Genomic DNA, 21,874 nt, shown 5'->3' on the forward strand with positions numbered 1-21,874 from the left:
TCAACCCATCTGTGTTTCGACTCAACCCATCTGTGTTTCGACTCAACCCATCTGTGTTTCGACTCAACCCATCTGTGTTTCGACTCAAGACGTGAGTTATTAAAATACAGTATTGAATGACCCACAATGGTTTAATATGTTCTAGGAAAGATATTTAACTATTATTCAAATGAGTTCCTGAACAGCCGGGCTGTGACTGCATACATCGAACTGCGGGAGGCAGGTACTAACACCCTGATCGACCAGGTCTTCAACTGGGAGGGTTGGTTTGGTACTGATCCTCTGGGGCGGTGACCAACTGAAGTAACTACTAGTAACCTACAGGTAACTTTGGAGTTGCTGGACAACTCGCGACGTGTTCCCCTCCCTCGAGTTTCCATCATCCTTATTGCTGACCTCTGCCACCAGAGATATGCTAGCAACAAGCATGCAAAGGCAGAGAAATGTTGCAGCTTTGTTACACTTATCATACCTGGTACAAGTAGGTTACATTACGTGCCAGCTAATCAAACCAGATAGCAATTGGTCATAACAGGTACGAGTTAGTCATTCCAAGATCCAGCTGGTCATACAAGGCATCACCCTGTTTTTTTTTTTTTTTTGCATAAGGTAATTAAACCGGTCCTATAATTTGAGATTGACATTTATTTAATATATGAAACCCACGCATATATCAATCAGATTATCAAACTCCACAAAGAAATACATCAAAGAGACATCATTGGTAACCAAAGTTTGTTAACTTTACAAACTCTCCAAAACGAACCAAAGGAATTCCATGTAAAATATACATAGAGAGTTTTTCACTACATATATGCTGGTGAAATTTTTACAACAATGAAATCAAAGGCGCAAGTTGTAATTTCTACTGTATGAGTGATGGTAGGATTGCTGGTGTCTTTTTCAGTCTCATAAACATGCTGGATAACAGGTATATCTTGCTACTTCTACTTACACTTAGGTCACACTACACAGGCATGTGCATGCATATGTAGACATACACGCACATCAAGGTTTTTCTTTTTCTTAATAACTCTTGTTCTTCTTTATTTCCCCTATTGTCCATGGGGAAGTGGAAAAGAATCTTTCATCCGTAAGCCATGCATGCCGTATGAGGAGACTAAAATGCCGGGAGCCATGGGATAGTAACCCCTTCTCCTGTATACATTTACTTAAAAAAGAGAAGAAGAAAAACTTTATAAGACTGGGACGCTTGAATGTGCGTGGATGTAGTGCGGATGATAAGAAAGAGATGATTGCTAATGTTATGAATAAAAAGAAGTTGGATGTCCTGGCTCTAAGCGAAACAAAGATGAAGGGGGTAGGCAAGTCTCAGTGGGGAGAAATAAATGGGATTAAGTCAGGGGTATCTGAGAGAGTTAGAGCTAAGGAAGGGGTAGCAATAATGTTGAAGGATCAATTATGGATGGAGAAGAAGGAATATAAATTTGTAAATTCAAGGATTATGTGGATTAAAATAAGGGTCGGATGCGAAGAGTGGGTCATAATAAGCGTGTATGTACCTGGAGAAGAGAGGAGTATAGAGGAGAGAGAGAAATTTTGGGAGATGTTAAGCGAAGGTACAGGAACCTTTGAACCAAATGAGAGAGTAATTAGGAGAAACATTTAGATAGGGTGTGGAAGGTAAGTTTGGGGTGCCAGGTGTAAATGATAATATGAGTCTTTTGATTGAACTTTGTATAGAAAGGGGCTTAGTTATAAGTAATACATATTTTAAGAGAAAGAGGATAAATAAGTATACAAGATATGATGTAGGCCGTCATCACAGTAGTTTGTTGGACTATGTATAGATAGATAAAAGTCTGTTGAATAGACTTCAGGATGCACATGTTTATAGAGGGGACACAGATATATCAGGCCACTTTTTAGCTGTAGCTACAGTGAGAGTAAAAGGTAGATGGGATACAAGGAAAATAGAAGCAGCAAGTAAGATAGAGGTGAAGGTTTATAAACTAAAAGGGGAGTCAGTTAGGGTAAGATATAAACAACTATTGGAGGATGTATAGGGTAGGTTTAAAAAGTAGTGTTAGAGTGTTCAGAAGAAGTTTGTGGTTACAGCGAAGTGGGTGCGGGAGGGAAGAAGAGCGATTGGTGGAATAATGATGTAAAGAGAGTAGTAAGGGAGAAAAAGTTAGTATATGAGAGGTTTTTACATAGTAGAAGTGATGCAAGGAGGGAAGAGTATATGGAGAGCAAAAGAGAGGTTAAGAGAGTGGTGAAGGAATGTAAAAAGAGAGAAAATGAGAGAATGGGTGAGATGTCATCGACAAATTTTGTTGAAAATAAGAAAAAGTTTTGGAGTAAGATTAATAAGTTGAGGAAGCCTAGAGAACAAATGGATTTGACAGCTAAAAATAGGAGAGGAGAGTTATTAAATGAAAGCACCAACCCTCTATATATATATATATGTATATATATACATATATATATATATATTTATACATATACATATATATATATATATGTATATATATATATATATATATATACATATATATATATATATACATATATATATATATATACATATATATATATATATATATATATATATATGTATATATATACATATATATATATATATTTATACATATATATATATATATATATGTATATATATATATATATATATATATATATATATATATATATATATATATATATATATATATATATATATATATATATATATATATGTGTGTGTGTGTGTGTGTGTGTGTGTGTGTATTTAGGATGGGGTCCACCTCTGGTGTAAATTGTGGGACCCACAGCCTCGGAAAAGTGGATAAAAAGGCTTCAAGGATGAATATTAGGATTTCTTCCTGAAGCCGTTTGAATATTCCACTTTCCCTACCACCCCATCTTTTCATATTTTTTTTTTTACTAGTAGGAATATTTTATTACATAATATGGTACAAAAGATTTAAGAGATACATTGTTGATATAAAGGTGGATGAATATTTGGATTTCTTCCTGAAGCCGTTTGAATATTCCACTTTCCCTACCACCCCATCTTTTCATATTTTTTTTTACTAGTAGGGATATTTTATTACATAATATGGTACAAAAGATTTAAGAGATACATTGTTGATATAAAGGTGGCATATACGGTACATGTTGTTACGTGTGTATCACCGATTATAGGGCGAAAATCTCATCCAGCTCCTCAGAGCTGGGGCGTGTGCCCAAAATACAGCAGGCATTACCCCTTTGAACAGCCGCACTGAGCCGCTGGAACAGAAAACTAGCTGCCCTGGGCTCCCTAGTTACCCTGATGAGTCTTTTTCCCAGCTCCTTAAGGAATTTAGATGCATTCTTTTCCCATGAGCCAAGGGTCTCTGAGCCTATGGGAACAAACATATAATGATGGGCAAGTTCTCAATATTTTCTAGACTTTTGGGACTCCCTGAAGCTGGCAGCTGCCGCTCCTTCCTCCCTGGTGTATTGGAGATAGGTATCAGCCAAGGTAGATGCACATGTATAGTCCCACACCACCTGCTTCCCATCTGTCCAGGCTTGAAGGGTGATACCATCTGGACGCTTCTGGCTGCCATCAGATCTGCATAGCTGGGGTGGCTCCCTTACTGCTGGGCATCCAGCTGTTGTGAGGCTCCTCTTGATAATGTTATTAACCTCCTCATGTCTTGCAATCTTTCCCTCGGATTTACGGCACACAAGACCATGGTACCCGAATCGGTCTGCTGCTTCACTGTCACAAATACACCTGTGCTCGGCGAGAATAGGGGCGGCAAGTCGAAGGGCAACACCGATGCGGATGGTTTGTGGGTCGAGGCGTGTGCCAAGGCTGGACTTGGGAACAGCCAACAGAAAATCCCCTGCATGAGGTGCTCTCACTGCCAGGAGGCGGGCTCTATCCTTCCCTGACACACTCTGAAGCATTGTTGAGGCTATATTTTCCACTATTGGACCATCCCAGTGCGATTGTTTGTAGTTGTTGGTGGGAGCAGGTCTGGTTTCAGAGCCCGTTAGATTATCCCAGATCATGGCTAGGTCAATGACTTCTGGTCCTGGACTCCAGTCTTGTCCCTAAGATTTTCAGGGAGAATCGCTGCTACAAGCCCTCTGGATGCAATACATGAGGACAGAAAAGCAGGTAGCGCAATCTGTGATGACTTGCGGACACCAATGCCTCCTAGTCTGACTGGAAGTGTAGCTTGGTTCCACTGCCCGTCTTCTAGAGTAAGGTTAAGAACTTTCGTAAAAATCTGCCTCAGAATACTGTCATATTCGTGCAGTATAGGGTTATCATATGAAGGTGCACATCTTAGGAAATATGTCAACCTGGGCAGACTCAAGCACTTTGTGAGAAGGTACAAGGCATCGTGGGTGTCCAGATTGCCTATTCGTTGTTCCATTCTCCTTAACTCTTCCAATTTCTTCCTGAGAATTGTGTCAATGGCATTGCTTCCCAGAGGTGCTCCTAGAAAGACACTGTTTGTGGGGGCAATGACTGCTGCTCCTGGTAGTTTTGATCTCACTGCATTTATCACTTGTTGACTGACTGAGATGATTTCACATTTGGATGGATTCAGGATTAGACCCATTTCCTGTCCCCCTGTCATTACCTGTGTAAGATCATGTAGGAGGGACTCCTTTGTACCTGCTAGTGTGCCATCATCTAGGAACCAGATGTTTAGCTAGCTGGTCAGTCTGACTGTGATTTCCCTAACTGCTATACAGAAGAGAAATGGTGCAAGAGGATCTCCTTGTTGGACACCCTCCGATGATGTGATTTCATGCTCTCCAAAGAGAAGCATTGATTCCTTGCTATACCCAGCTGCAACAAAAGGGAAAAGACCATGGAAATGTTCATGTACTGCTGCTAATACCACGTCTCTTTTCAGGAGATTGAATGCATTCTTGAAATCTAATTTTACCACTGCATTGTCCTCAGGTAGGTTGTTGATATACGCCCTTGTTGCATGAACCGCTGCTTCACTTCCTTGAGAGACCCCAAAGGCAAGCTGGATTGGTTGAAGCATCATGGCTGCCTGTGCACGAATACTTTGGACATATATATATATATATATATATATATATATATATATATATATATATATATATATATATATATATGTATATATAAGGAATTCGCAAGAGCAGGCGAAATATACACAAACACTGGAGGCCTGGTCACAGACCGGGCCGCGGGGGCGTTGACCCCCGGAACTCTCTCCAGGTAAACTCCAGGTAAACTGATCTCTGGCTGAAGGAGACTCGAACCTATGAACCTTGGAACAAGGTATGCACTGCTATATCATTATCACCACACTGAACCAATACCTTGGCGTCCAGCTTGCGCTAGACGTTTGATCCAAGGCAGCCAGCTTTCAGGGAGAAGGCATACAGCTTTTCATCTCATCTCCTGCATGCATCAGCCTTACTAGAGATTTTAACAATGCAAGGAATTCGCAAGAGCATGCGAAATATACACAAACACTGATCACAAACACATTCACTTCTTCCATACTCCTCCTCCCCAGTTTGATATCCAATTTTTCTTTATCTAAATCATTTGATACTCTCATCACCTTACTCATTTCTATGTTCACTTTCAACTTTCTACCTTTACACACGCTCCCAAATTCGTCCACTAACCTTCGCAATTTTTCTTTAGAAACTCCCATAAGCACAGTATCATCAGCAAAAAGTAGCTGTGTCACTTCCCATTTTGTATTTAATTCCCCATAATTTAATCCCAATCCTCTCCCGAACACCCTAGCATTTACTTCTTTTACAACCCCATCTATAAATATATTAAACAACCATGGTGACATTACACATCCCTGTCTAAGACCTACTTTTACCGGGAAATAGCCTCCCTCTCTTCTACACTCCCTAACCTGAGCCTCACTATCCTCATAAAAACTCTTTACAGCATTTAGTAACTTACCACCTATTCCATATACTTGCAACATCTATCACACTGCTTCCCTTTCCACTCTATCATATGCCTTTTCTAAATCCATAAATGCAATGAAAACTTCCCTACCTTTATCTAAATACTGCTCACATATATGCTTCAATGTAAACACTTGATCTACACATCCCCTACCCACTCTAAAACCTCCTTGCTCATCCGCAATCCTATATTCTGTCTTACCTCTAATTCTTTCAATAATAACCCTACCATACACTTTTCCTCTTATAATCAGTAAACTTATTCCTCTATAATTTTTACAGTCTCTTTTGTCCCCCTTCCCTTTATATAAAGGGACTATGTACGTTCTCCGCCAATCCCTCGGTACCTTCCCCTCTTTCATACATTTATTAAACAAAAATACCAACCACTCCAACACTATGTTCTCCCCTGCTTTTAACATTTCTGTCATGATCCCATCAGTTCCAGCTGCTTTACCCCCTTTCATTCTATGTAATGCCTCACGTACCTCCCCCACACTTACATTCTGCTCTTCTTCACTCCTAAAAGATGGTATACCTCCCTGGCCAGTGCATGAAATTACCGCCTCCCTTTCTTCGTCGACATTTAAAAGTTCCTCAAAATATTCTCGCCATCTACCCAAAACCTCCATCTCCCCATCTACTAACTTCCCTACTCTGTTTTTAACTGACAAATTTTTTAACTCCAAATTTTTTTTTTATTTTCATTAAAATTTCTTGACAGTACCTCTCCCACTTTATCATCCGCTCTCCTTTTGCACTCTCTCACCACTCTCTTCACCTTTCTTTTACTCTCCATGTACTCTGCTCTTCTTATAACACTTCTGCTTTGTGAAAACCTCTCATAAGCTACCTTTTTCTCTTTACTTCATCATTCCACCAATCACTCCTCTTTCCTCCTGCACCCACCCTCCTATAACCACAAACTTCTGCCCCACATTCTAATACTGCATTTTTAAATCTATTCCAACCCTCTTCAACCCCCCACTACTCATACCTGCACCAGCCCACCTTTCTGCCTTATTCGGCTCTTCTTGCCGAATAAGGCAAACAAAAATTTGTGAATACAGTAATTTCGCAAAAACTCATTCTAAGCCTAAGGAAAAATAATGTACTTCAATGTGTTTGTTTATTATTATATTATTGTATCCTTATCTAGAATATATTTAGTTGGATTAGGCAAAATTAAATTGCGCTAGGTAAGTTTTCTAAGGTTCTTTTCGTACAAAATTATTAATTTTTACTTTAACAAAAATGAAAAAAATATACATTAAAACGTATCAGAGAAAACTTTAGAGAGGACTTAATTTTAAATGAGTTCTTCGTAACTTCCTAACTGAGGCACCCACACCTATGATGGTATGGGTGCCTCAGAGCTAATTTCATTCTGCTGTTTGTGGAGGCTGGTTTACCAAACGGGGAGTAGAATGAAATTAGCTCTGAGGCACCCACACCATCTTATGTCCTCGGATCAAGGTAAGACACTTAGCTCTACTGGCTGCTTGATTCTTGTAGGATTATATGGTCCCGTGGGTTGGAGCGACGTAAAATTTTCGCTCACAATGAGACGGGCTGAAACAACACGGGTTCGATCCCTCGGCTAGTCACAGTGCTGTTATTGATATATATATATACATATATATATATGTATATATATATATATATATATATATATATATATATATATATATATATATATATATATATATATATATATATATATATTTGTGCACCCAACAATGAAAGAAGAGGCACATGTCAGGTGTGTGGAGAGTTTCGAGCACGCAACAGGGATGGCCGCATTCGTGCACACAATGGATGTGCGGGATCACATATGCCCCCAGCAGCCCACAGCTTTCACAGGCAGATGACAATTCCAATGGCAACCTCCTCACTTGCGATAACCCTCTGTTGGCATTCAAATCCACTGCTAGCAGTACCCTATCCCACATCTCTAAATCGGCTCGCCCATATGCAGCAGGGAAATTCACAGACCTTCTTAAGCAGGTGAATGGAGGTTCTACCAACTTAGAAGCCCGAGGCACCATCCAAGCATGGCGCAACCTACTCCTGTTCTGCAATGTCCGTCCCGCAGTTCCTGAAAAACGAGGCAAACTGCTACCCACGTCAGTTATCAAGACAGTGCGCAACTACCCAAGAACGGATAAATGTGTCCCTCTGCCCTATTATCGCAGGAATCACAGAGGTAGACCCAAGGAAAGTCTCACTGAAAACGAGAAAATTTGCGCACAGGCTAGCAAAAAAATAAATCGAAGAAGGTAACACAGTGGGAGCAATCAGAATCATTACAAGTGACGACACTGTTGCCCCCAAAGATGAGACCACGGCCCAAGCACTAAGAGACAAGCATCCAACCAGGGACACCAAAGCCATCATTAACAACCCTGAGGAAGACCCCATCACTGAACAATTAATTTTGCCAGAATCGGAAGTCTATACGGCGATTGTGTCATTTCCAGCAGGATCTGCAAGAGGTTACACTGGAATTCGACCTCAGCACCTCAAAGAGATGGTAAATCCAGTACTCGGTGCATCTGCATCAATTTTTCTCACCGAGTTAACTACTTTCGTCAACAATTGCCTGGCTGGGCGAATCCCAGAAGAAATTAAACCTTTCTTTTTTTGGAGCCTCACTATGTGCTTTGAAGAAGAAGGATGGGGAAATCAGACTCATTGCTGTTGGTAACACTCTTCGCCGTCTCGTTGCCATAGCAGCAGTAAGAAACATTCGCCTAGAAGCTGCCAGTTTACTCCAGCCACACCAACTGGGCTTTGGGGTCTCTCAAGGTAGTGAAGCCGCAGCTCATGTGGCAAGGGCCTACATTAGGGACCTACCAGATGATAAGGTCGTAGTCAAGCTTGATTTTAGAAATGTCTTTAATATGGTGAACAGAGAAGCTGTCTTGCCAGCTGTTCATGATCGGTTCCCCAGTCTTTTTCCCTTCATTTCAGCCGGCTACAGCAAACCCTCAATTCTTTTGTCTGGAGAACATGAAATTCTTTCATCAGAGGGTGTTCAGCAGGGTGACCCACTCACTCCACTTCTCTTCTGCTTGGCAGTAAGAGAACTAACTTCCAGCCTATGCAGCGAGCTCAACATCTGGTACCTGGATGATGGCACTCTGGCAGGTACTGAAGAGTTCCTGGTAGGGGACCTACAACTGGTGAAAATACAGGGAGAAGACTTGGGACTCATCCTCAATCCCTCCAAATGTGAAATCCTCACAGCGAACCAGGAAATAATCAATGCTGTGCGAAGAATCCTCCCGGAAGTCTCTACTACCACTCCGTCCAACAGTACCCTCTTGGGTGCACCGCTGGGTCACCAGGCCATCGACACTGTCCTCAAGGACAAATTGAATGACCTGATGAGAATGGAGGAGAGAATAAGCGATCTTGATGCCCATGATGCTCTGTATCTCCTCACAAGGTATCTTACTATGCCAAGACTCACTTTCTTCCTGAGGTGTGCACCCTCTTTTGACAACCCAACATTCGACGAACATGACGCACACCTGATATCAACCTTTAAGAAGGCACTGAACCTGTCACTAGAGGATCAGCAATGGGATCAGGCAACCCCCCCAGTGCAACTGGGAGGTATAGGGGTGTGCAAAGCAACGCATGTTGCTTTACCTGCTTTTCTGTCTTCGTGTTTGGCTTCCAGTGCATTAGTCAAGAAGATTGTTCCCGAACGCTTGAGAGACGTGGTAGGAGTTCAAGACCCCAGGTTTACTGAAGCAGCGATTCAGTGGGACACCCTTACAGACTCCTCCAGTAGACCAGCTCCTCCCAAAGAGCACAAACAGTCCCACTGGGACAAACCGATCATGGAAAAAGTCGCCAACACAATGCTTTCCAACGCTTCAGGAAAGGACAAAGCTCGTCTCCTGGCAGTGAAGGCACCACACTCAGGAGATTTCCTGTTAGCTGTTCCCAATTCCTCCCTGGGCATCCGTCTCGACCCACTGGCCATTCGGGTTGGTGTTGCTCTTCACCTAGCCGAGCCGCCCCCATCCTCACCGAACATAGGTGGCCCGGTGGTCTGGTGGCTAAAACTCCCGCTTCACACACGGAGGGCCCGGGTTCGATTCCCGGCGGGTGGAAATTCCGACACGTGTCCTTACACCTATTGTCCTGTTCACCTAGCAGCAAATAGGTACCTGGGTGTTAGTCGACTGGTGTGGGTCGCATCCTGGGGGACAAGATTAAGGACCCCAATGGAAATAAGTTAGACAGTCCTCGATGACGCACTGACTTTCTTGGGTTATCCTGGGTGGCTAACCCTCCGGGGTTAAAAATCCGAACGAAATCTTATCTTATCTTAGGTGTATTTGCGGCAGGACAACAGCTGATAAGTTTGGACTTCATGGTCTCGTGTGTCACACAGCAGAAGGGAAGTATGCCAGACATGAAGAGGTCAATGACATCATAAAGAGAAGCCTCGCCACAGCCCGTTGCCCAGCTCAACGGGAACCCCAAGTGCAGAGGTCTGACGAAGTCAAAAACGTCCTGATGGAGCCACTATGCTACCCTGGAAGGATGGAAAACAGATTGCCTGGGACTACACCTGTGCCGCCACATTGGCAGACACCTACTTGCCATACTCCGTAGTGGAAGGGGGTGGAGCTGCCAGCCACAGGGAGACCCAGAAGATCCGCAAATATGAAGACCTTCCCCCTTGCTAAAGCTTCATCCCAATAGGGTCGGAGACCCTTGGAGCATGGGACAAGTGTGCTCTAAAGTTCCTCAAAGAGCTGGGTGAAAAGTTCATCATAGAAACCAAGGACCACAGGGCGATCAGCTTCCTCTTTCAGAGACTCAGTGTTGCGATCCAGAGAGGAAATGCCTGCAGCATACTGGGAACGCGGCCCACTGCCGGGGAGCTGGACGAAGCATTCGAGATGTAGCTCTGAGTTACCTATGTTGTTTTACTTTCTATTGTATTTTTGTGAATGTTTTGTCGATGTATTTTGTCTTTAAGTAAATATACATTAAATATAGGGGTGGAAGAAGAAAATTCTCAAACAGCTTCAGGGAGAACCTTGAGTTTTCCCTGAAGCAAGTTTATTCTTTTCTCTGAGGATGAGGGTCCCTGTATATATATATATATATATATATATATATATATATATATATATATATATATATATATATATATATATATATATATATATATATATATATATATATATATATATGTATATATATATATATATATATATATATATATATATATATATATATATATATACATATATATATATATATATATATATATATATATATATATGTGTGTGTGTGTGTGTGTGTGTGTGTAGGTGTGAGTGTGTGTTAGTTAGTTACCATTTTGTCCTAGGCACATGTCGATTAGACACTAGGCCTGTTGTATTTGCGAGTGTGTGTGTGTGTGTGTGCGTGTGTGTGTGTGTGTGTGTGTGTGTGTGTGTGTGTGTGTGTGTGTGTGTGTACGCGTGTGTGCGCGTGTGTGTGTGTGTGTATGTGCGTGTGTGTACGTGTGTGTGTGTGTTTTGTGTGTTAGGTGTTAGTTACCATTCTGTCCTAGGCACATGTCGATTAGACACTAGGCCTATTGTATATGTTAGTTACCAGTTGACAAAGGCTCTTGTCGGTAGATACTTAGCCTGGTGTGTGTGTGTGTGTGTGTGTACTCACCTAACTGTGGTTGCAGGGGTCGAGGCTCAGCTCCTGGCCCCGGCTGTGTGTGTGTGTGTGTGTGTGTGTGTGTGTGTGTGTGTGTGTGTGTGTTAATGGCGAACGATCCATAACAGATACAAAATTATCACAGAGTGGGTTGGATGACAATGTTAGGCCTTTCATTCTGGAGAGAGAGTCGTTTCCCTTAACGAATATGCCTGGAAATCGTACTCCTTTCCGCAATATTGCAAGCTCCTGATATGTGATTGCAATATGAAAGGCCTAGAGCTATCATTCAACCTCCCCTGTGGTTATTTTGGATGTATTTTGCTGATTAAAGCAAATCAGCGGAAATCAATCGTAACTAAAAAAAAATTATAAGTTGAAGCCGTATTAAATATATTTATGCTGAATTATTTTATATATACCAGAAATTAGTTATAAAAATTAAGCTAGTTTAAATTAACAAGCACAATAGCACCAGAGAAATTAGATAAAAACGTCGAAGATATTACAAAAACTACTAAAGCTGTTTGACCTTCCTGAGTAGAGACGTGACCTACAAGCCACGGAACATAACTACAAGCTGTGTATCTCTACTAAACCATCCTCACTTTGACTGGTTTGATAGTGAAACATTGTGCAAGAGTGATGGCAGAAGCAAATTCCATGTATAATATAGTTTAAGATATGTAACAGGGAGCAATGGGCTAGTAACCCCTTCTCCTGTATACAATTACTAAAAAAGAGAAGAAGAAAAACTTTATAAAACTGGGTTGCTTAAATGTGCGTGGATGTAGTGCGGATGACAAGAAACAGATGATTGCTGATGTTATGAATGAAAAGAAGTTGGATGTCCTGGCCCTAAGCGAAACAAAGCTGAAGGGGGTAGGAGAGTTTCAGTGGGGGGAAATAAATGGGATTAAATCTGGAGTATCTGAGAGAGTTAGAGCAAAGGAAGGGGTAGCAGTAATGTTAAATGATCAGTTATGGAAGGAGAAAAGAGAATATGAATGTGTAAATTCAAGAATTATGTGGATTAAAGTAAAGGTTGGATGCGAGAAGTGGGTCATAATAAGCGTGTATGCACCTGGAGAAGAGAGGAATGCAGAGGAGAGAGAGAGATTTTGGGAGATGTTAAGTGAATGTATAGGAGCCTTTGAACCAAGTGAGAGAGTAATTGTGGTAGGGGACTTGAATGCTAAAGTAGGAGAAACTTTTAGAGAGGGTGTGGTAGGTAAGTTTGGGGTGCCAGGTGTAAATGATAATGGGAGCCCTTTGATTGAACTTTGTATAGAAAGGGGTTTAGTTATAGGTAATACATATTTTAAGAAGAAGAGGATAAATAAGTATACACGATATGATGTAGGGCGAAATGACAGTAGTTTGTTGGATTATGTATTGGTAGATAAAAGACTGTTGAGTAGACTTCAGGATGTACATGTTTATAGAGGGGCCACAGATATATCAGATCACTTTCTAGTTGTAGCTACACTGAGAGTAAAAGGTAGATGGGATACAAGGAGAATAGAAGCATCAGGGAAGAGAGAGGTGAAGGTTTATAAACTAAAAGAGGAGGCAGTTAGGGTAAGATATAAACAGCTATTGGAGGATAGATGGGCTAATGAGAGCATAGGCAATGGGGTCGAAGAGGTATGGGGTAGGTTTAAAAATGTAGTGTTAGAGTGTTCAGCAGAAGTTTGTGGTTACAGGAAAGTGGGTGCAGGAGGGAAGAGGAGCGATTGGTGGAATGATGATGTAAAGAGAGTAGTAAGGGAGAAAAAGTTAGCATATGAGAAGTTTTTACAAAGTAGAAGTGATGCAAGGAGGGAAGAGTATATGGAGAAAAAGAGAGAAGTTAAGAGAGTGGTGAAGCAATGTAAAAAGAGAGCAAATGAGAGAGTGGGTGAGATGTTATCAACAAATTTTGTTGAAAATAAGAAAAAGTTTTGGAGTGAGATTAACAAGTTAAGAAAGCCTAGAGAACAAATGGATTTGTCAGTTAAAAATAGGAGAGGAGAGTTATTAAATGGAGAGTTAGAGGTATTGGGAAGATGGAAGGAATATTTTGAGGAATTGTTAAATGTTGATGAAGATAGGGAAGCTGTGATTTCGTGTATAGGGCAAGGAGGAATAACATCTTGTAGGAGTGAGGAAGAGCCAGTTGTGAGTGTGGGGGAAGTTCGTGAGGCAGTAGGTAAAATGAAAGGGGGTAAGGCAGCCGGGATTGATGGGATAAAGATAGAAATGTTAAAAGCAGGTGGGGATATAGTTTTGGAGTGGTTGGTGCAATTATTTAATAAATGTATGGAAGAGGGTAAGGTACCTAGGGATTGGCAGAGAGCATGCATAGTTCCTTTGTATAAAGGCAAAGGGGATAAAAGAGAGTGCAAAAATTATAGGGGGATAAGTCTGTTGAGTGTACCTGGTAAAGTGTATGGTAGAGTTAAAATTGAAAGAATTAAGAGTAAGACGGAGAATAGGATAGCAGATGAACAAGGAGGCTTTAGGAAAGGTAGGGGGTGTGTGGACCAGGTGTTTACAGTGAAACATATAAGTGAACAGTATTTAGATAAGGCTAAAGAGGTCTTTGTGGCATTTATGGATTTGGAAAAGGCGTATGACAGGGTGGATAGGGTGGCAATGTGGCAGATGTTGCAAGTGTATGGTGTAGGAGGTAGGTTACTGAAAGCAGTGAAGAGTTTTTACGAGGATAGTGAGGCTCAAGTTAGAGTATGTAGGAAAGAGGGAAATTTTTTCCCAGTAAAAGTAGGCCTTAGACAAGGATGTGTGATGTCACCGTGGTTGTTTAATATATTTATAGATGGGGTTGTAAGAGAAGTAAATGCGAGGGTCTTGGCAAGAGGCGTGGAGTTAAAAGATAAAGAATCACACACAAAGTGGGAGTTGTCACAGCTGCTCTTTGCTGATGACACTGTGCTCTTGGGAGATTCTGAAGAGAAGTTGCAGAGATTGGTGGATGAATTTGGTAGGGTGTGCAAAAGAAGAAAATTAAAGGTGAATACAGGAAAGAGTAAGGTTATGAGGATAACAAAAAGATTAGGTGATGAAAGATTGAATATCAGATTGGAGGGAGAGAGTATGGAGGAGGTGAACGTATTCAGATATTTGGGAGTGGACGTGTCAGCGGATGGGTCTATGAAAGATGAGGTGAATCATAGAATTGATGAGGGAAAAAGAGTGAGTGGTGCACTTAGGAGTCTGTGGAGACAAAGAACTTTGTCCTTGGAGGCAAAGAGGGGAATGTATGAGAGTATAGTTTTACCAACGCTCTTATATGGGTGTGAAGCGTGGGTGATGAATGTTGCAGCGAGGAGAAGGCTGGAGGCAGTGGAGATGTCATGTCTGAGGGCAATGTGTGGTGTGAATATAATGCAGAGAATTCGTAGTTTGGAAGTTAGGAGGAGGTGCGGGATTACCAAAACTGTTGTCCAGAGGGCTGAGGAAGGGTTGTTGAGGTGGTTTGGACATGTAGAGAGAATGGAGCGAAACAGAATGACTTCAAGAGTGTATCAGTCTGTAGTGGAAGGAAGGCGGGGTAGGGGTCGGCCTAGGAAGGGTTGGAGGGAGGGGGTAAAGGAGGTTTTGTGTGCGAGGGGCTTGGACTTCCAGCAGGCATGCGTGAGCGTGTTTGATAGGAGTGAATGGAGACAAATGGTTTTTAATACTTGACGTGCTGTTGGAGTGTGAGCAAAGTAACATTTATGAAGGGATTCAGGGAAACCGGCAGGCCGGACTTGAGTCCTGGAGATGGGAAGTACAGTGCCTGCACTCTGAAGGAGGGGTGTTAATGTTGCAGTTTAAAAACTGTAGTGTAAAGCACCCTTCTGGCAAGACAGTGATGGAGTGAATGATGGTGAAAGTTTTTCTTTTTCGGGCCACCCTGCCTTGGTGGGAATCGGCCGGTGTGATAATAAAAAAAAAAATAACAGGCGCTCCATGAGGGAGTGGAAAAGAATTCTTCCTCCGTGGACCAAGAGGCTAGTAACTGTTTCTACTGTATAAATTACTAAATTTAAAATGAAAAACTTCCGTTTTTCTTTTTAAAAGGAAAAAATCTTTCATTTTTCTTTTTAGGTCACCCTGCCTTGGTGGGATACGGCCGGCTCGTTGAAACATAAAATGTAACCAGCGATCAGAGAAATGGGTGTTAGTTTGGAAGGCTCTTTTAATTTATGGATGAGAGGGACGCTGGCCATCTTTGAGGTTTCTGGGAGTGCATCTGTCCTCCAGATGTTCGTAACATAAGAGATTGCTTCCTACAGAATAGGTTAGATTGTTTTCATTAGACAAGTAGTTTATATTGCTTTTTAGTCATGTAGAGGTAGGGCAAAGAGCCGAGACTCGACCCCCCACAGCAACAAAGACGTGAGTATAATAACGCACTAATTCATCTCCTGACAATCTCAACCTACATCATTCCATTTTCTTTAATCATTCTTACAAATTTCTTTTACCTTCTACGTCCAAAATAGCCATCTTCGGAGGTCAATAAAAACCAATGAAGCATAAAATGGAAAAAGAAACACCCGCCCTGATCCCATGTATAGATGCTTTCACGACGGTCTCCTTAATATAGCTAGGAATGACAAGATATTCATTCCGGGTCACCGGTCGGCAGCACCTCAATAGTAGTCGTTGATGGTTGCGACGTGTCGGGGAGAAGACATAGGGAGGGGGTGAAAGGACTGGGGGAGGGAAAGGAAAGACATCGGAGGGGAGGAAGGACGTCGGAGAGAAGAAGGACATGTCAGAGGGAGAAAGGACATGGGAAGGAAAGGAAGAACAAGCAGGAGGGGAGGCAGGACATGGGGAGGGAGAGGAAGGACATGGTGGGAGAGAAGTAAATCTCTCCTCTTAACCTCCTCCTTGCAAGTGTCGTAACTTTTTTTTTATTCGTACAGGTTTTCGTAAAATAATACATGGCCTCCATGACTGAACTTGAAAGAAACTAACCATGTATTTTATTTAACAAATCGACCGCTTCCTAGTGTGTTTGAGTAAAAAAATTAACCTCGTTTTCCACCAGAAGTTCACATACATCCTGATGTAACCACTCACCTACCTGACACATCCTGATGTAACCACTCACCTACCTGACACATCCTGATGTAACCACTCACCTACCTTGCACATCCTGATGTAACCACTCACCTACCTTGCATATCCTGATGTAACCACTCACCTACCTAACACATCCTGATGTAACCACTCACCTACCTTGCACATCCTGATGTAACCACTCACCTACCTTACACATCCTGATGTAACCACTCGCCTACCTTACACATCCTGATGTAACCACTCACCTACCTTACACATCCTGATGTAACCACTCACCTACCTGACACATCCTGATGTAACCACTCACCTACCTTACACATCCTGATGTAACCACTCACCTACCTTACACATCCTGATGTAACCACTCACCTACCTTGCACATCCTGATGTAACCACTCACCTACCTGACACATCCTGATGTAACCACTCACCTACCTTGCACATCCTGATGTAACCACTCACCTACCTTGCACATCCTGATGTAACCACTCACCTACCTTACACATCTTGATGTAACCACTCACCTACCTTGCACATCCTGATGTAACCACTCACCTACCTTACACATCCTGATGTAACCACTCACCTACCTGACACATCCTGATGTAACCACTCACCTACCTGACACATCCTGATGTAACCACTCACCTACCTTACACATCCTGATGTAACCACTCACCTACCTGACACATCCTGATGTAACCACTCACCTACCTTACACATCCTGATGTAACCACTCACCTACCTTGCACATCCTGATGTAACCACTCAGCTACCTTGCACATCTTGATGTAACCACTCACCTACCTGACACATCCTGATGTAACCACTCACCTACCTTACACATCCTGATGTAACCACTCGCCTACCTTACACATCCTGATGTAACCACTCACCTACCTTACACATCCTGATGTAACCACTCACCTACCTTACACATCCTGATGTAACCACTCACCTACCTTGCACATCCTGATGTAACCACTCACCTACCTTGCACATCTTGATGTAACCACTCACCTACCTGACACATGCTGATGTAACCACTCACCTACCTTACACATCCTGATGTAACCACTCGCCTACCTTACACATCCTGATGTAACCACTCACCTACCTTACACATCCTGATGTAACCACTCACCTACATTACACATCCTGATGTAACCACTCACCTACCTTGCACATCTTGATGTAACCACTCACCTACCTTACATATCCTGATGTAACCACTCACCTACCTTACACATCCTGATGTAACCACTCACCTACCTTCCTGATGTAACCACACCTACCTGATGTAACCACTCACCTTCCTTACACATCCTGATGTAACCACTCACCTACCTTACACATCCTGATGTAACCACTCACCTACCTTACACATCCTGATGTAACCACTCACCTACCTTACACATCCTGATGTAACCACTCACCTACCTTACACATCCTGATGTAACCACTCACCTACCTTACACATCCTGATGTAACCACTCACCTACCTGCACATCCTGATGTAACCACTCACCTACCTCACACATCCTGATGTAACCACTCACCTACCTTACACATCCTGATGTAACCACTCACCTACCTTGCACATCCTGATGTAACCACTCACCTACCTTACACATCCTGATGTAACCACTCACCTACCTTACACATCCTGATGTAACCACTCACCTACCTTACACATCCTGATGTAACCACTCACCTACCTTACACATCCTGATGTAACCACTCACCTACCTTACACATCCTGATGTAACCACTCACCTACCTTGCACATCCTGATGTAACCACTCACCTACCTTACACATCCTGATGTAACACTCACCTACCTGATGTAACCACTCACCTACCTTACACATCCTGATTTAACCACTCACCTACCTGACATCCTGATGTAACCACTCACCTACCTTGCACATCCTGATGTAACCACTCACCTACCTTACACATCCTGATGTAACCACTCACCTACCTTACACATCCTGATGTAACCACTCACCTACCTTAACACATCCTGATGTAACCACTCACCTACCTTACACATCCTGATGTAACCACTCACCTACCTTACACATCCTGATGTAACCACTCACCTACCTTACACATCCTGATGTAACCACTCACCTACCTTGCACATCCTGATGTAACCACTCACCTACCTTACACATCCTGATGTAACCACTCACCTACCTTACACATCCTGATGTAACCACTCACCTACCTTGCACATCCTGATGTAACCACTCACCTACCATGCACATCCTGATGTAACCACTCACCTACCTTACTCATCCTGATGTAACCACTCACCTACCTTACACATCCTGATGTAACCACTCACCTACCATGCACATCCTGATGTAACCACTCACCTACCTTACTCATCCTGATGTAACCACTCACCTACCTTACACATCCTGATGTAACCACTCACCTACATTGCACATCCTGATGTAACCCCTCACCTACCTTACTCATCACACCTCCCACTGATGTAACCACTCACCTACCTTGCACACATCCTGATGTAACCACTCACCTACCTTCCTGATGTAACACATCCTGATGTAACCACTCACCTACCTTACACATCCTGATGTAACACATCCTGATGTAACCACTCACCTACCATGCACATCCTGATGTAACCACTCACCTACCATGCACATCCTGATGTAACCACTCACCTACCTTACACATCCTGATGTAACCACTCACCTACCTTACACATCCTGATGTAACCACTCACCTACCTTGCACATCCTGATGTAACCACTCACCTACCTTGCACATCCTGATGTAACCACTCACCTACCTTACACATCCTGATGTAACCACTCACCTACCTTACACATCCTGATGTAACCACTCACCTACCTTGCACATCCTGATGTAACCACTCACCTACCTTGCACATCCTGATGTAACCACTCACCTACCTTGCACATCCTGATGTAACCACTCACCTACCTTACACATCCTGATGTAACCACTCACCTACCTTACACATCCTGATGTAACCACTCACCTACCTTGCACATCCTGATGTAACCACTCACCTACCTTGCACATCCTGATGTAACCACTCACCTACCTTACACATCCTGATGTAACCACTCACCTACCTTACACATCCTGATGTAACCACTCACCTACCTTGCACATCCTGATGTAACCACTCACCTACCTTACACATCCTGATGTAACCACTCACCTACCTTACACATCCTGATGTAACCACTCACCTACCTTACACATCCTGATGTAACCACTCACCTACCTTGCACATCCTGATGTAACCACTCACCTACCTTACACATCCTGATGTAACCACTCACCTACCTTACACATCCTGATGTAACCACTCACCTACCTTACACATCCTGATGTAACCACTCACCTACCTTACACATCCTGATGTAACCACTCACCTACCTTACACATCCTGATGTAACCACTCACCTACCTTACACATCCTGATGTAACCACTCACCTACCTTACACATCCTGATGTAACCACTCACCTACCTTACACATCCTGATGTAACCACTCACCTACCTTACACATCCTGATGTAACCACTCACCTACCTTACACATCCTGATGTAACCACTCACCTACCTTGCACATCATGATGTAACCACTCACCTACCTTACACATCCTGATGTAACCACTCACCTACCTTACACATCCTGATGTAACCACTCACCTACCTTACACATCCTGATGTAACCACTCACCTACCTTGACACATCCTGATGTAACCACTCACCTACCTTACACATCCTGATGTAACCACTCACCTACCTTACACATCCTGATGCAACCACTCACCTACCTTACACATCCTGATGTAACCACTCACCTACCTTACACATCCTGATGGAACCACTCACCTACCTTACACATCCTGATGTAACCACTCACCTACCTTACACATCCTGATGTAACCACTCACCTACCTTACTCATCCTGATGTAACCACTCACCTACCATGCACATCCTGATGTAACCACTCACCTACCATGCATATCCTGATGTAACCACTCACCTACCTTACTCATCCTGATGTAACCACTCACCTACCTTACACATCCTGATGTAACCACTCACCTACCTTACACATCCTGATGTAACCACTCACCTACCTTACACATCCTGATGTAACCACTCACCTACCTTACACATCCTGATGTACCCACTCACCTACCTTACACATCTTGATGTAACCACTCACCTACCTTGCACATCCTGATGTAACCACTCACCTACCTTACACATCCTGATGTAACCACTCACCTACCTTACACATCCTGATGTAACCACTCACCTACCTTGCACATCCTGATGTAACCACTCACCTACCTGACACATCCTGATGTAACCACTCACCTACCATGCACATCCTGATGTAACCACTCACCTACCTGACACATCCTGATGTAACCACTCACCTACCTTACACATCCTGATGTAACCACTCACCTACCTTACACATCCTGATGTAACCACTCACCTACCTTACACATCCTGATGTAACCACTCACCTACCTTGCACATCCTGATGTAACCACTCACCTACCTTACACATCCTGATGTAACCACTCACCTACCTTGCACATCCTGATGTAACCACTCACCTACCTGACACATCCTGATGTAACCACTCACCTACCATGCACATCCTGATGTAACCACTCACCTACCATGCACATCCTGATGTAACCACTCACCTACCATGCACATCCTGATGTAACCACTCACCTACCTTACACATCCTGATGTAACCACTCACCTACCTTACACATCCTGATGTAACCACTCACCTACCTTACACATCCTGATGTAACCACTCACCTACCTTACACATCCTGATGTAACCACTCACCTACCTTACACATCCTGATGTAACCACTCACCTACCTTACACATCCTGATGTAACCACTCACCTACCTTGCACATCCTGATGTAACCACTCACCTACCTTACACATCCTGATGTAACCACTCACCTACCTTGCACATCCTGATGTAACCACTCACCTACCTTACACATCCTGATGTAACCACTCACCTACCTTACACATCCTGATGTAACCACTCACCTACCTTACACATCCTGATGTAACCACTCACCTACCTTACACATCCTGA

Source organism: Cherax quadricarinatus, chromosome 36 (assembly GCF_038502225.1).
Source record: "Cherax quadricarinatus isolate ZL_2023a chromosome 36, ASM3850222v1, whole genome shotgun sequence".
In the NCBI taxonomy this organism is placed as follows: Eukaryota; Metazoa; Arthropoda; class Malacostraca; order Decapoda; family Parastacidae; genus Cherax; species Cherax quadricarinatus.